The following is a 14,472-nucleotide window of genomic DNA, read 5'->3' on the forward strand; positions in this document are numbered from 1 at the left end:
TCACCATCAGGCAATCCGATGGATGATTCTGGGTTTGACCTGCACAGAGCCCTGACCTCAACCCCATCGAACACCTTTGGGATGAATTGGAACGCCTACTGAGAGCTAGGCCTAATCGCCCACCATCTGTGCCCAACCTCACTAATGCTCTTGTGGCTGAATGGAAGCAAGTGCCCGGAGCAATGTTCCAACATCTAGTGGAAAGCCTTTCCAGAAGAGTTGAAGCTGTAGCAAAGGGGGGACCAACTCCATATTAGTACTCATGATTTTGGAATGTGATGTTTGACGAGCAGGTGTTCACATACTTTTGGTCATGTAGTGTACATTACTGTTATAGATTTCCATTAAAATGGCAAAAATAGCTTTTTAGCAAATAAATATTTCTCAAGACTGTCTGGGAGTGGTCTGAGTGGGGAGGGGAAAACTGAAAAGTAGCTGTTATTGGCAGAGAGGTTTGGAAGTCTCCTTTTATTGGTCTGTTAACCAGTTTACCGCATGGTGATGTCAGCATGGAAAGCCGAAACTCCCACCCATGCAAACCTCCTGTGTAGATTGTATTTTCAACTAGCAACTATTAGGAAATAACACTGATCACATTTTTTTCACACTTTTACAGTGTTAGTTTCATCAGCTGTTGTACAATATGATATAAAACACAGGAAAAACAACATTTTGATTGCACTGGGCCTTTAATGTCAGCACTCATTATGGACTGCTGGAAAATCCATCTCCAGCCATCATCTACTGTCCTGCACCTTGCTGGTCCACACGCTGTATGTATTATCAGCCATGCTGCACCTATCTAGTCTACATCAGCTGCGCCCAAGCCATTAACTGATATGGTGTTATTACACATCCTGCATACATGTTTGGGTGAATAGGACTATTGGTGAGTTCAGGCACAGTGTAGGTGCTGTAGTAACTAGCCAGTGGGGCAATTTACCATAAAAAACCTTTCTAGAAAGACTGCACAGGCAGACACATTCCAAACCAAGACTTTCCAGTGTCCTCATTGGATGGTTATCCTCAAGCCCACTCGTATTGCCACACTTGTTGCTTGGGCTGTTACTCCTCTCTATTTTTACTAATTATTTGCCACTTGTCTTACAAAGAGCTAAAATGACTGTGAATGCTGATGATTGCACACTCTACAAATCAGCACCTACAGCCAGTGAGCTCACTGAGACTCATAGCAAGGAGTTACAGTCAGTGTCGGAATGGGTAATTAACAATAAACTGGCTCAAAGCGTCTTAGACCTACAGGAAACCTCAACTGGAGATGTGCATAAAGGTTGTGACACTTGAACAAGTTAAACTCCCAGGAGTAACATTTCATGGTCCGTTATCATGATCGAGTCATATTGACAAAGCTGTTGTGAAGATGGGGTGAGGTATGTCTGTTATAAAAATACAAAAAAATGTTCTGTGTTTTTGACACAAAGATCAACTAACTGTGCTGGTTGTTCAGGCTGTGATCCTGTCCCGTCTTGATTACTGTCCGCTAGTATGGTCAGGTGCAGCAAAGAAAGACCTAGCCAAGCTGCGGCTGGCTAAAAACAGAGCAGCACGCCTTGCCTGCACACACAGAACTAACATCAACAACACGCATGATAGTCATTCGTGGTTGAGGACAAATTGACTACTTCTCTTCTAGTCTTTTAAAGAAACATGTATGTGTTGAAAAGGCCTAATCATTTGTATAATATATTTGCAGACACTTCAAACAGACATACATAACCCCCCAGACACACTGCTATGGGTTTCTTCACAGTACCCAAACCAAAAACAGATTTAATGTGTTGTTCAGTTACTGTATGTATAGAGCCATGCCATCATGGAACGCTCTTCCACCAGGTCCCTTCCCCTCAGGAATGATTTATGCTTATTCAGAGCCATATCCCTGTAATGCTTTGAGAAGATCTCATGTCAAGTGTTATTGAAGTGTTGTGGTTGCAGGTTCACCTGCCTCATCTAAAGCCTATTCTTTTGGGGTGTTGCTGTAGGCCAGCAAGTACTAACAGTCGGTATCTAAATCATGTGTGTGAAATGCTTGATAGTGTTTGTGATGTAAACAGAGAGGTCTACTTTCTTGGGGACCTTAATAAATACTGTTTTTCATGAAGATGTCCGCTCAAGAGGAAGCTTCGCACTGTAACCAGTGCCTGTAATCTGGTTCAGGTTATTAATCAACCTACAAGGGTGTTTAAAAACACTACATGAACAAGATCATCCACATGTATTGATCACATTCTTACTAATAATATAGAACTATAGTGGCTATATCCAAGAAATCCAAAGTTACAAAAGCTGGGCCGAAAACAGTGTATAAGAGTTTTCTACAACAATACAAAGGATTTTGCTGTGACTCTTATGTGGATGATGTTAAACATATGTCTTGGTCTGATGTGATTAATAAGGAGCATCCAGATGCTGCAATTGATGAATTTATGAAATTGCTTCTTCCAATTATTGACAAACATGCACCTGTTAAGAAACTGACTGTTAAAACTGTAAAGGCTCCATGGATTGATGAGGAATTGAAAAACTGCATGGTTGAAAGGGATGGGGCAAAAGGAGTAGCAGTAAGTCTGGCTGCACATCTGACTGCAAATTAAGAAATTATGTGACTAAACTGAACAAAAAACAAGGACAAACTGTATTATGAATTATTATTATTATTAGATTAATGATATAATCATGATATCATTGAGTAGTTTAAATTAAATTATGGACAGAAAGACAAATTAAACTCCATCGTTTATTGAATCAGATGGCTTATTCATCACCAAACATTTGACATTGCCAATTATTTTAATGGTTATTTCATTGGCAAAGTGGGCAAACGTAGGCAGGAAATGCCAATAACGAACAGTGAGCCATTGTATTCATACATAAAAAAACAAATTATGAAAGAAATACATTGAAAGTTTGAATTTTGTAAAGTTAGTGTGGGAGAGGTGGACAAATGCTTGTTATCCATCAATAATGACACACCTCCTGGCATTGACAACTTAGATGGAAAGCTACTGAGGATGCTAGCTGACTCTATAGGCACTCCTATCTGTCATATATTTAATCTGAGCCTAAAGGAAAGTGTTTGTCCTGGATGGAAGCCAAAGTCATTCCGCTACCCAAGAGTGGCAAAGAGGCCTTTACTGGTTCTAACAGCAGACCTATCAGCTTGTTCCCCAGCTCTTAGCAAACTGTTGAACAAAATGATGTTTGACCAAATACAATACTATTTTTCTAATGAATTAACAACAAACTTTCAGCATGCTTATAGAGAAGGGCATTCAACATGATTGGTTGAAAGAAATTCATAATAAGAAGATTGTGGGAGCTTCTTTTTGTTAGATTTCAATGCAGCCTTTGATATTATTGACCATAACCTGTTGTTGAGAAAATGTACAGTGGGGGAAAAAAGTATTTGATCCCCTGCTGATTTTGTACGTTTGCCCACTGACAAAGAAAGGATCAGCCTATAATTTTAATGTTAGCTTTATTTGAACAGTGAGAGACAGAATAACAACAAAAATATCCAGAAAAATGCATGTCAGAAATGTTATAAATTGATTTGCATTTTAATGAGGGAAATAAGTATTTGACCCCCTCTCAATCAGAAAGATTTCTGTCTCCCAGGTGTCTTTTATACAGGTAACGAGCTGGGATTAGGAGCACACTATTAAAGGGTGTGCTCCTAACCGCAGCTTGTTACCTGTAAAAAAGACACCTGTCCACAGAAGCAATCAATCAATCAGATTCCAAACTCAGATGTCAGGGACAAGATTGTAGACCTACACAAGGCTGGAATGGGCTACAAGACCATCGCCAAGCAGCTTGGTGAGAAGGTGATAGCATTTGGTGCAATTATTCGCAAATGGAAGAAACACAGAAAAATTGTCAATATCCCTCGGCCTGGGGCTCCATGCAAGATCTCACCTCGTGGAGTTGCAATGATCATGAGAACGGTGAGGAATCAGCCCAGAACTACACGGGAGGATCTTGTCAATGATCTCAAGGTAGCTGGGACCATAGTCACCAAGAAAACAATTGGTAACACACTACGCTGTGAAGGACTGAAATCCTGCAGCACCCGCAAGGTCCCCCTGCTCAAGAATACATATACATGCCCGTCTGTAGTTTGCCAATGAACATCTGAATGACTCAGAGGACAACTGGTGAAAGTGTTGTGGTCAGATGAGACCAAAATGGAGCTCTTTGGCATCAACTCAACTCGCCGTGTTTGGAGGAGGAGGAATGCTGCCTATGACCCCAAGAACACCATCTCCACCGTCAAACATGGTGGTGGAAACATGCTTTGGGGGTGTTTTTCTGCTAAGGGGACAGGACAACTTCACCACATCAAAGGGATGATGGATGGGGCCATGTACCATCAAATCTTGGGTGAGAACCTCCTTCCCTCAGCCAGGGCATTGACCCAAAACACACGGCCAAGGCAACAAAGGAGTGGCTCAAGAAGAAGCACATTAAGGTCCTGGAGTGGCCTAGCCAGTCTCCAGACCTTAATCCCATAGAAAATCTGTGGAGGGAGCTGAAGGTTCGAGTTGCCGAACGTCAGCCTCGAAACCTTAATGACTTGGAGAAGATCTGCAAGGAGGAGTGGGACAAAATCCCTCCTGAGATCTGTGCAAACCTGGTGGCCAACTACAAGAAACGTCTGACCTCTGTGATTGCCAACAAGGGTTTTGCCACCAAGTACTAATCATGTTTTGCAGAGGGGTCAAATACTTATTTCCCTCATTAAAATGCAAATCATTTTATAACATTTTTGACATGCGTTTTTCTGGATTTTTTGGTTGTTATTCTGTCTCTCACTGTTCAAATAACCCCACTATTAAAATTAGACTGATCATTTCTTTGTAGTGGGCAAACGTACAAAATCAGCAGGGGATCAAATACTTTTTTCCCCCACTGTATGTGTTATGGCTTTTCAACCTATGCCATATTGTGGATTCAGAGCTATCTGTCTAATATAACTCAGAGGGTTTTCTTTAATGGAAGCTTCTCTAATGTCAAACATGTAAAGTGTAGCACACTTCAGGGCAGCTCCTCAGGCCCTCTACTCTTTTCTATTTTTTACTAATGACCCGCAACTGGCATTAAACAAAGCATGTGTATCCATGTATGCTGATGATTCAACCATATACTCGTCAGCAACTACAGCTAATGAAGTCACTGAACCCTTAACAAAGAGTTGCAGTCTGTTTTGGAATGGGTGGCCAGTAATAAACTGGTCCTGAACAACTGTAAAACTATGAGCATCGTATTTGGTACAAATCATTCCCTACGTTCTAGACCTCAGCTGAATCTAGTAATAAATGGTGTGGCTGTTGAACATGTTGAGGAGACTAAATTACTTGGCGTTACCTTAGATTGTAAACTGTCATAGTCAAAACGTATAGATTCAATGGTTGTAAAGAGGGGGAGAAGTCTGTCCATAATAAGGAGATGCTCTGCTTTTTTGACACCACGCTCCACTAAGCAAGTCCTGCAGGCTCTAGTTTCGTCTTATCTTGATTATTGTCCAGTCATATTGTCAAGTGCCGCAAAGAAAGACCTAGTTAAGCTGCAGCTGTCCCAGAACAGAGTGGCACGTCTTGCTCTTCATTGTAATCAGAGGGCTAATAGAAATACTATGCATGCCAGTCACTCTTTGTTAAGAGTTGAGGAAAGACTGACAACATCACTTCTTGTTTTTATGAGAAACTTAAAAAAAAGCAAAAATTGTTTGAATAGTCAGCTTACACACAACACTGACACATACACTTACCCCACCAGACATACCACCAGGGGTCTTTTCACAGTCGCCAGTACCAGAACAAATTCAAGGAAACATACAGTATTTTACAGATTAGTATACAAAGTATTATACAGCCATTAGCGCATGGAACTACCTTTCATCTCATATAGCGCAAGTGAACAGCATGCCTGGTTTAAAAAACAAATAAAGCAACACCTCACGGCATAACACCTCTCCCCCTTGAGATCTAGTTGTTTTGTGTATGTACTGACATGTTTGTTTAACCGATCGATGCACACACACGCACACTACATGTTTATGTTTTTAAATGTATGTAAACTGTAAAGTCTTTTCTCTGATTATTTATTGTTTTTGTTATGTGTCGGACCCAGGTAAGACTAGCTGTCGCCGTTGGCGGCTAGTGGGAATCATAATAAATAAAACAAAAATCCTCCTCTTCTCTCATTTCTCATCCCCCCCTCCCCTCGTCCTATCCTCCTACCGCAGTTCCCTGATATCAAATATATGAGCACTATTACTTAATTTTCATTTGCACAGGCTGTTTTGTCTCTCTCTGTGGCGCCCCGGACGTTTATCCATATGATTGCTCCTGACATTTTAATAAGAAACTTTCTGCCACTGACCCCCTCGGCACACACACACACACACACACACACACACACACACACACACACACACACACACACACACACACACACACTCAGCTCCTGCCATCTGCACTGAATCACAAGTGAGACGGGGGAACGGGGGAATACGACTCCAAACCACCCCGCCAATGTTTTCCCTTTCATAATTGGATTCTCTATTTTCTTCCTTATAATTGCATATTTGTTTTTAGCTTTTTTGATGTACTTTATTTCTCTTGTCGTAAACAAACGGGGAACAGGGGTAGGTTTGGGGGGGGCAAGGGGGTGGGCGGTGGGGGGTAAAGTAAATCATCACCGATGTAAAAATCTGCATTCCTCGCGCCGACCTCTTACATAACACTGATGAGTCAACCATTCTGCATCGCATTGAAGATACACACACACTCTCTCTCACACACAGACACACTCTCTCTCACACACACACACACACACACACACACACACACACACAAATGCACACACACATGCCGTACACAATTGCACACACACACACACACACACACACAGGTGATCTTTGCGACAGTTCTCTCCATCAGACATCTGTTTTGTTGTGTCAGAGCCGGTGTCTAATTCAGAAAACAAACAGAGTTTCTCTCCACCATTAAAAAAGGAAATGTGTAAAGCAAACGCTAATCTCCATCTTTGAAGATCACACGGCCCTCTGCTTATCTGCAAACAGCCCAACGGATATTCATCTCTCCCAGGTTTGTTGGTTAACTAAATATGCCGTCCAAATGATTTCACAGCATTCCTTTCAACAATTTTATCCAGCGTTAGAGTTAGGTGTGAATCGAACGTTTAACTGGGCTTCTAACTCGATGTGTGGATGACAAGATAGAAGAAAGGTAGAGGATTAGACAGAGAAGAAGGGGAAGAGAGGAAGGGGAGAGAACAGGTATTTCATAATACGTCAAACCTTTTGGGAGACGCTCAAAGCAATTTGAGCTAAAGAACTCCTCTCTTTTTGGTGTTTCCAATTTTCCACTCGCTGTTTTCGTAGTCTGAGCAGGAGAAATCACAGGCACACTCCACTCTTTTTTCCTTTCCAATTTACCAGCAAAATTACATGACTCTAGCTCAGATTCCATCTACTACACAATAGACATCACAGTATTCAAGGGAAGGCAGACTGGAGTCACTGCAATTGTGTTTTATCAGTATCACCCATTTCATATGATGATATGACATCAGGACGTAGGTCAAAGGTGGCTAATGGACCAATAACCTTTTCACAGTACTAAACTGAGTCCGAGATACCATAGTTGATGCTGGAAAAGACAATATGAAAAATAAAATATATCCGAGACAGAACGGTACAGTTCACTTTAAGTTGGCACGACAGTGTGATAGAGTCAGCGTAGTCCAATGACTCTTCCATTTATACCGACATAACTTCCAACACCAACTCATCTCTACGGTGATACCATGATACCAGGCGTGATATATTACTTTAATTATCCAAATGTACAATGATATACAGTGTACCATCATTTTGGCAATCACAATAGTAGAGTCGAAGTAGTACTAGAGTAGTAGAGTAGTAGTGAAATAGTAGTACAGTTGTAGTGCGTTCTCCAAATAACTTATGAGGAGGAGTGGTAGTGAAATACAGGAGGAGGGTTGGATTGAAAGAGAGTGCAGAGGAGAGCGAGAGAGAGATGGGGAGGGGGAGAGGGAGAAAGAGACATTCAGTCATTTTGGTAATTAACGTGTAATCTATTGTAACTTTGGTCATTTATACTTGAATAACTTTCGAGAATATATGGATCTGTGTCCATGTTGTCTATGAGTTTCTAGTGGATAGACGATATGGTTCAAGAGAAAATTGCTTAATAATGAGAAAAACATGTAATCAGCAATGTCATTATTTTCAATTAACTCTGCAACTTTTCCAACGATTGACTTTTTTCACAACTGCCACAAGTTTGGTGCCAAAACATTAACAACAAAGACACAATGACATAGTAAAATGAATAAAAGTGGAAACCCTTATATTAAACACAAATGCTGTTCACTAAGTTGATTGTTTATATTTCGGATAATGTTTTACAGCTTTGTCATTCTATTTTTGTATCTTATTTGATTATTTAATGTTTTTTTTTACATGTGATAAGGCCACACGGAGGGCCAGAGATAATTACAGACACCTGTGATAATCTGGAGTACCCAAAAAGGCCACTAGTTGGAATACATTCCCCTCAAAACTTGAAAGTTACCAAAATTCTGGTAGTTTACTGGTAAACCTCGAAAGTTACCTGTAATATGCCCTGCCTTTGCAACCTTACATAGAACAAGAGAGTGCAGATGGACAAGAGAGAGAGGGAGAGAGAGAGAGGAGAGAGAGAGAGAGGGAGAGAGAGAGATATGGCTGAAAGATTTAAGTGGGAGTCCTGTGGGGTTCGGGCATTGGAATGCTGATGGTGCAGAGAGGAGAGAAGGAGAGAAAGAGGAGGAAAATCACTCTACTGTATCATCCCTTCTTCTTTCAGTCTCAGTCTAACACCTCAACATCACGTTTAGGCATTGCTCAATACTACACTGCTCAAAAAAATAAAGGGAACACTTAAACAACACAATGTAACTCCAAGTCAATCACACTTCTGTGAAATCAAACTGTCCACTTAGGAAGCAACACTGATTGACAATAAATTTCACATGCTGTTGTGCAAATGGAATAGACAACAGGTGGAAATTATAGGCAATTAGCAAGACACCCCCAATAAAGGAGTGGTTCTGCAGGTGGTAACCACAGACCACTTCTCAGTTCCTATGCTTCCTGGCTGATGTTTTGGTCACTTTTGAATGCTGCCGGTGCTTTCACTCTAGTGGTAGCATGAGACGGAGTCTACAACCCACACAGTGGCTCAGGTAGTGCAGCTCATCCAGGATGGCACATCAATGCGAGCTGTGGCAAGAAGGTTTGCTGTGTCTGTCAGCGTAGTGTCCAGAGCATGGAGGCGCTACCAGGAGACAGGCCAGTACATCAGGAGACGTGGAGGAGGCCGTAGGAGGGCAACAACCCAGCAGCAGGACCGCTACCTCCACCTTTGTGCAAGGAGGAGCAGGAGGAGCACTGCCAGAGCCCTGCAAAATGACCTCCAGCAGGCCACAAATGTGCACGTGTCTGCTCAAACGGTCAGAAACAGACTCAATGAGGGTGATTTGAGGGCCCGACGTCCACAGGTGGGGGTTGTGATTACAGCCCAACACCGTGCAGGACGTTTGGCATTTGCCAGAGAACACCAAGATTGGCAAATTCGCCACTGGCGCCCTGTGCTCTTTAGAGATGAAAGCAGGTTCACACTGAGCACGTGACAGACGTGACAGAGTCTGGAGACGCCGTGGAGAACGTTCTGCTGCCTGCAACATCCTCCAGCATGACCGGTTTGGCGGTGGGTTAGTCATCGTGTGGGGTGGCATTTCTTTGGGGGGCCGCACAGCCCTCCATGTGCTCGCCAGAGGTAGCCTGACTGCCATTAGGTACCGAGATGAAATCCTCAGACCCCTTGTGAGACCATATGCTGGTGCGGTTGGCCCTGGGTTCCTCCTAATGCAAGACAATGCTAGACCTCATGTGGCTGGAGTGTGTCAGCAGTTCCTGCAAGAGGAAGGCATTGATGCTATGGACTGGCCCGCCCGTTCCCCAGACCTGAATCCAATTGAGCACATCTGGGACATCATGTCTCGCTCCATCCACCAACGCCACGTTGCACCACAGACTGTCCAGGAGTTGGCGGATGCTTTAGTCCAGGTCTGGGAGGAGATCCCTCAGGAGACCATCCGCCACCTCATCAGGAGCATGCCCAGGCATTGTAGGGAGGTCATACAGGCACGTGGGGGCCACACACACTACTGAGCCTCATTTTGACTTGTTTTAAGGACATTACATCAAAGTTGGATCAGCCTGTAGTGTGGTTTTCCACTTTAATGTTGAGTGTGACTCCAAATCCAGACCTCCATGGGTTGATAAATTGGATTTCCATTGATTATTTTTGTGTGATTTTGTTGTCAGCACATTCAACTATGTAAAGAAAAAAGTATTTAATAAGATTATTTCATTCATTCAGATCTAGGATGTGTTATTTTAGTGTTCCCTTTATTTTTTTGAGCAGTATATTTCATCTAACATGTACTAATTAACATGAATATTATAACATCAAGTGGCGGTTTCCTGGACACAGATTCAGTCTAATCCTGAACCAAATTTCTATGGATACTCTCCATTTTCAGTCCAAAGTTAGGCTTACTCTGTGTTTGGGACTCTATGTTTCCAGATATATATGGCAGAGTATGTTTATTCCAACATGATATATATATATTGTATGGTTTATATACAGATAAGTGATGAAATATATTCGATCAGACTCAAGCCTATAGCACACTGACAATGGAAAAAGTCCTGAAAATCAAAAACACTTATTAAAGACTATTAACGAGGAGGCTAAAGTTCATTAAAAGTCATAGATTAGATTATTGGCACAGGGGGAGATGGATCATTAACTAGGAGAGCACTCCCATCTCTCTCCGAATTTCATGCTCAGGTACCCCGCAACCCAAATGAACATGGCACATTGATTGCAATACGGAAGAAGTCTCTTTCCTAACACTTTTCCTCGAACAAATGGCCGTGTGTCAAGCACAGTGTAGAAAAAAGTTTTGCAGCGTGAAACCAAATCTGAACTTCTCATGGGACACATGAACCGCCACAGGCCAACGGCCACTGACGTTTGATTTTGTCAATTGAAAAAAGTCTGCCCCCTAAAAAAAGCCATGTCCCGCTCCTTCCCTGACTTTTCCTAAATGTTCATTTGTCCCGAATTTTGAAATCACAAACAGAAAAGTATTTAGAGTCTTTTGGCCTGTTTTTTTCCCCACACCTATTCCTAACCCTCCAAGACAATGTGCTGTAGGATGCTGGTACGCAGCCAGGCGCTAAAGCATCTCTCTCTCTCTCCTCGCTGAATGAATGACAAATGAATGAATGGGTGATAATTGTGCACCTTACTTCACAATTGAATTTAAATGAGGCCTAACTGAATGATAAGGAGGGTGAAGAGGTTGATTTCATTTAGAACAGCAACAGTGTAATGATGAGTTTGTGTTATGCCTATTAATCAGCAGCAAATAATTTGACCACTCGCCTTGGGGGTTGATACCATTCTGTTTTTATGTTTCACTTTGTAAAAATAAGCTGTTATGGGACTGTTTGATTTACTTTAACTCTATTACTAATCAAATGTATTGTAAGGGGAAGACAAAAACATGCTTACGTGTGGCAGTAGGTATTTAGAATAATGCAAAACATATCCTTGACTCTATCCAGCGAAGCAAACAATGCCAGCCCGCTGAATGAACGACAAATGGATGGAATGGACGATAATTGTGCAAGTTACTTCACAATCAAATCTAAATGAGGCCTAACTGAATGATGAGGAAGGTGAAGAAGTTGATTTAATTTAGAACAGCGATAGTGTAATGAGGAGTTATGCCTGTTTATCAACATTGGCAATCATGTTAATAATTTAACCACGCCTTGCGGGTTAATAGCATTCTCTTTTATGTTTTACTTTGAAAAAATAAGCTGTTACATCACTGTTTTATTTCCCGTAACTCTCTTACCAATCAAATGTATTGTATGGGAAATGAAAACATGTTACAGTAGGCCTTTAGAATAATGCGAAACATATACTTGACTCTGTCCAACTTGTTGAGCGGGAAACAAACGATGCCAGTCAGCCTGCACAGCCGGCCCAACGAAACTGCACCTAAACTATACCTAAACGTATTTCACACATCATAAGAGTTAGCCTATGGACAAGATCTGATGAGTGACAATATTAGGCCTATCAGTTGTCAAATTGTACATGAAGAGATGAGTGAAATTTACAGATGCAGGGGAAACGATCATCGCTTTATCAAATCCTCCTTCAGAGTCACATGCAGGTAAAACATTGTGATTTCTATATAGTATCAGAAAGAGCATATTCTGGAGTTTCTATGACACGTTAACCTTTGTCAAATAACTGTCCTAATATCAGAGGTGCATCTCTATTTCCAAATGTCATTTTTTCCCAAGAATATCCATGCTGTCAATGCATTCATCACATGACCACGCGCACGAAGGCATTGTTCTGGCTACTAAGTAAAAATGTGAATATTCTATTTATTTGGTTATATTATTATCATTATCTTTTTTCACTTCTACTTTGTCGAACGAAGATGTAACTGGACTTTCTTAATGACTTTAACTCCATTACTAATCGAATCTACAAATCTAGTTGATCAAATGGATTACACTGTAATGTTTTTACTGGAAGGGAAACAAAACTAGGCTATAGGCCTATGTTTCTTCTAGAACTTTGTAGAGTTATACGAAACACATCCTTGACTCTGTCTGAACAAATAACTATTGTTCTTATTCTTTAAAAAAAAAAAATGTTTGTATTGATTTATTTTCCGTCAATATTTCTTCATGCAATTAATCCTTGATTCTAGTTTAATAAACTATTTACCTAGTATCGGTGCTTATGTTTGCAGCACCTTGCGGGTTGATAAGCGTCATATGCTAAAAGAGCCGCCCGGCAACGTTCTCTAGCGGTACTTATAGGCTGAAAGGCCAGGTGGTTGTAGTGTTAATACATTTCTCACCTATTGAACACAGCGCAGGATTTTGGCTAAAGCTGGGTTGCTTATGTAGGCCTGTCATGTCCTACAGCTCTTGGCCGGCTTCTAGTATGTCTCCCAAATGGATCCCTATTCCCTATGCCATGCACTACTTTTGACCGGGGTCTGTATGGCTCTGGCCAATAGTAGTGCAGCAAAATATCAATTTTGGAGGCAGACTCCTAGTCTCCCCTCAAAGAACCAGAGTGATGGATTAAACCTCCACAAGCCATAATTCATCATTACTGTCCCTCCACTGTGGCTTGGCAGTTAAGATTTTAATTGGTCGGTGGAGGGGTGAGTGTGTGAGTTTCACTGTCTGATGTGTGTGTGCGCGCGCATGTTCGTGCGTGCGTGCGTGTGTGAATGCACTTGACTGACTGATGATTATTGCTGGTTAGGAGCCAAACGCCCTTGTCAATCACCGGCACCCCCATATCTCCCTCGCTGCCCCTCTAAATCTGTAGTTCTTTAACATTAGGAACGTGGTGCAATAATGTTTTCTTTATAGTCTAATTATGAACGATGGCATCAGAAACTTAAGTGAAGTCCCCACCGTAGTTGCTCATTCATTCAAATGGCTTCAGTCTGATAGTCATGAAATTAAACTTCACAAGACTAGTCAATTGACTCCTTTGAACCGCTACTCCAAAGACATTTAACTGGATGAGAGTTTGTGTCTGTCTGTGTGTGTGTGTGTGTGTGTGTGTGTGTGTGTGTGTGTGTGTGTGTGTGTGTGTGTGTGTGTGTGTGTGTGTGCGTCTGTCCTTCCTTCCGAGTGTGTTTGCGTGCTTGCTTGCCTCTGTTAGCCTCCAAGGGTCCATATGCCCAAGTCCTTCTCTTAGTAAGATAAAGCACATGTCTACTGTCATTGTGCTGACTCTATACCCACTAGTCTGTTTCACTGTCCGATATGAAGAGACTGTGAATACCATCAGTGTCCATTTAGCAGGGGAAAAGACTGTGTTCCCTGCCAGTTTGGCAAAACGATTCCATAAACAAATATATAAGTCGCAAAGTGCTGCCCTCGTAAAAGGTCTCATGGGGAAAATAACACCTCGCGGGCAGCCATTTTACTATTTTACGATCCCCTGCTGCTGCTGATCCTCTCTTTCTGTTTGCTCATCTCCCCCTCTCTCTGTCTCTCTCTGTCTCTCTCTGTCTCTCTGTCCCTCTCCCCTCGCTCTCTCTCTCTCTCTTTCTCACTCTCTCTTCCCTCCCTCTTTCCTCCCTCTCTCCCTCTTCCCCTCCCACCTCTCCCCCTCGCTCTCTCTCTCTCTCTCTCTCTCCACCCCCGCTCTCAATTCAATGATAAATATGTTATACTTCATTGGCATGGGAAGTTAAAACACTTAGCAAACACGAAGTTAAGCACACTCT

The 14,472-nt window shown here is 41.9% G+C and overlaps 1 protein-coding gene across 1 annotated transcript in view; it reads left to right on the forward strand.

Annotated features, from left to right (window-relative positions):
• The window catches only part of LOC115192023 (catenin alpha-2), a 661,748-nt gene that overhangs the window by 522,869 nt on the left and 124,407 nt on the right, over positions 1 to 14,472 (forward strand). The window lies entirely within an intron of this gene.

The sequence above is a fragment of the Salmo trutta genome, chromosome 4 (genome assembly GCF_901001165.1).
Source record: "Salmo trutta chromosome 4, fSalTru1.1, whole genome shotgun sequence".
NCBI classification, from domain to species: Eukaryota; Metazoa; Chordata; class Actinopteri; order Salmoniformes; family Salmonidae; genus Salmo; species Salmo trutta.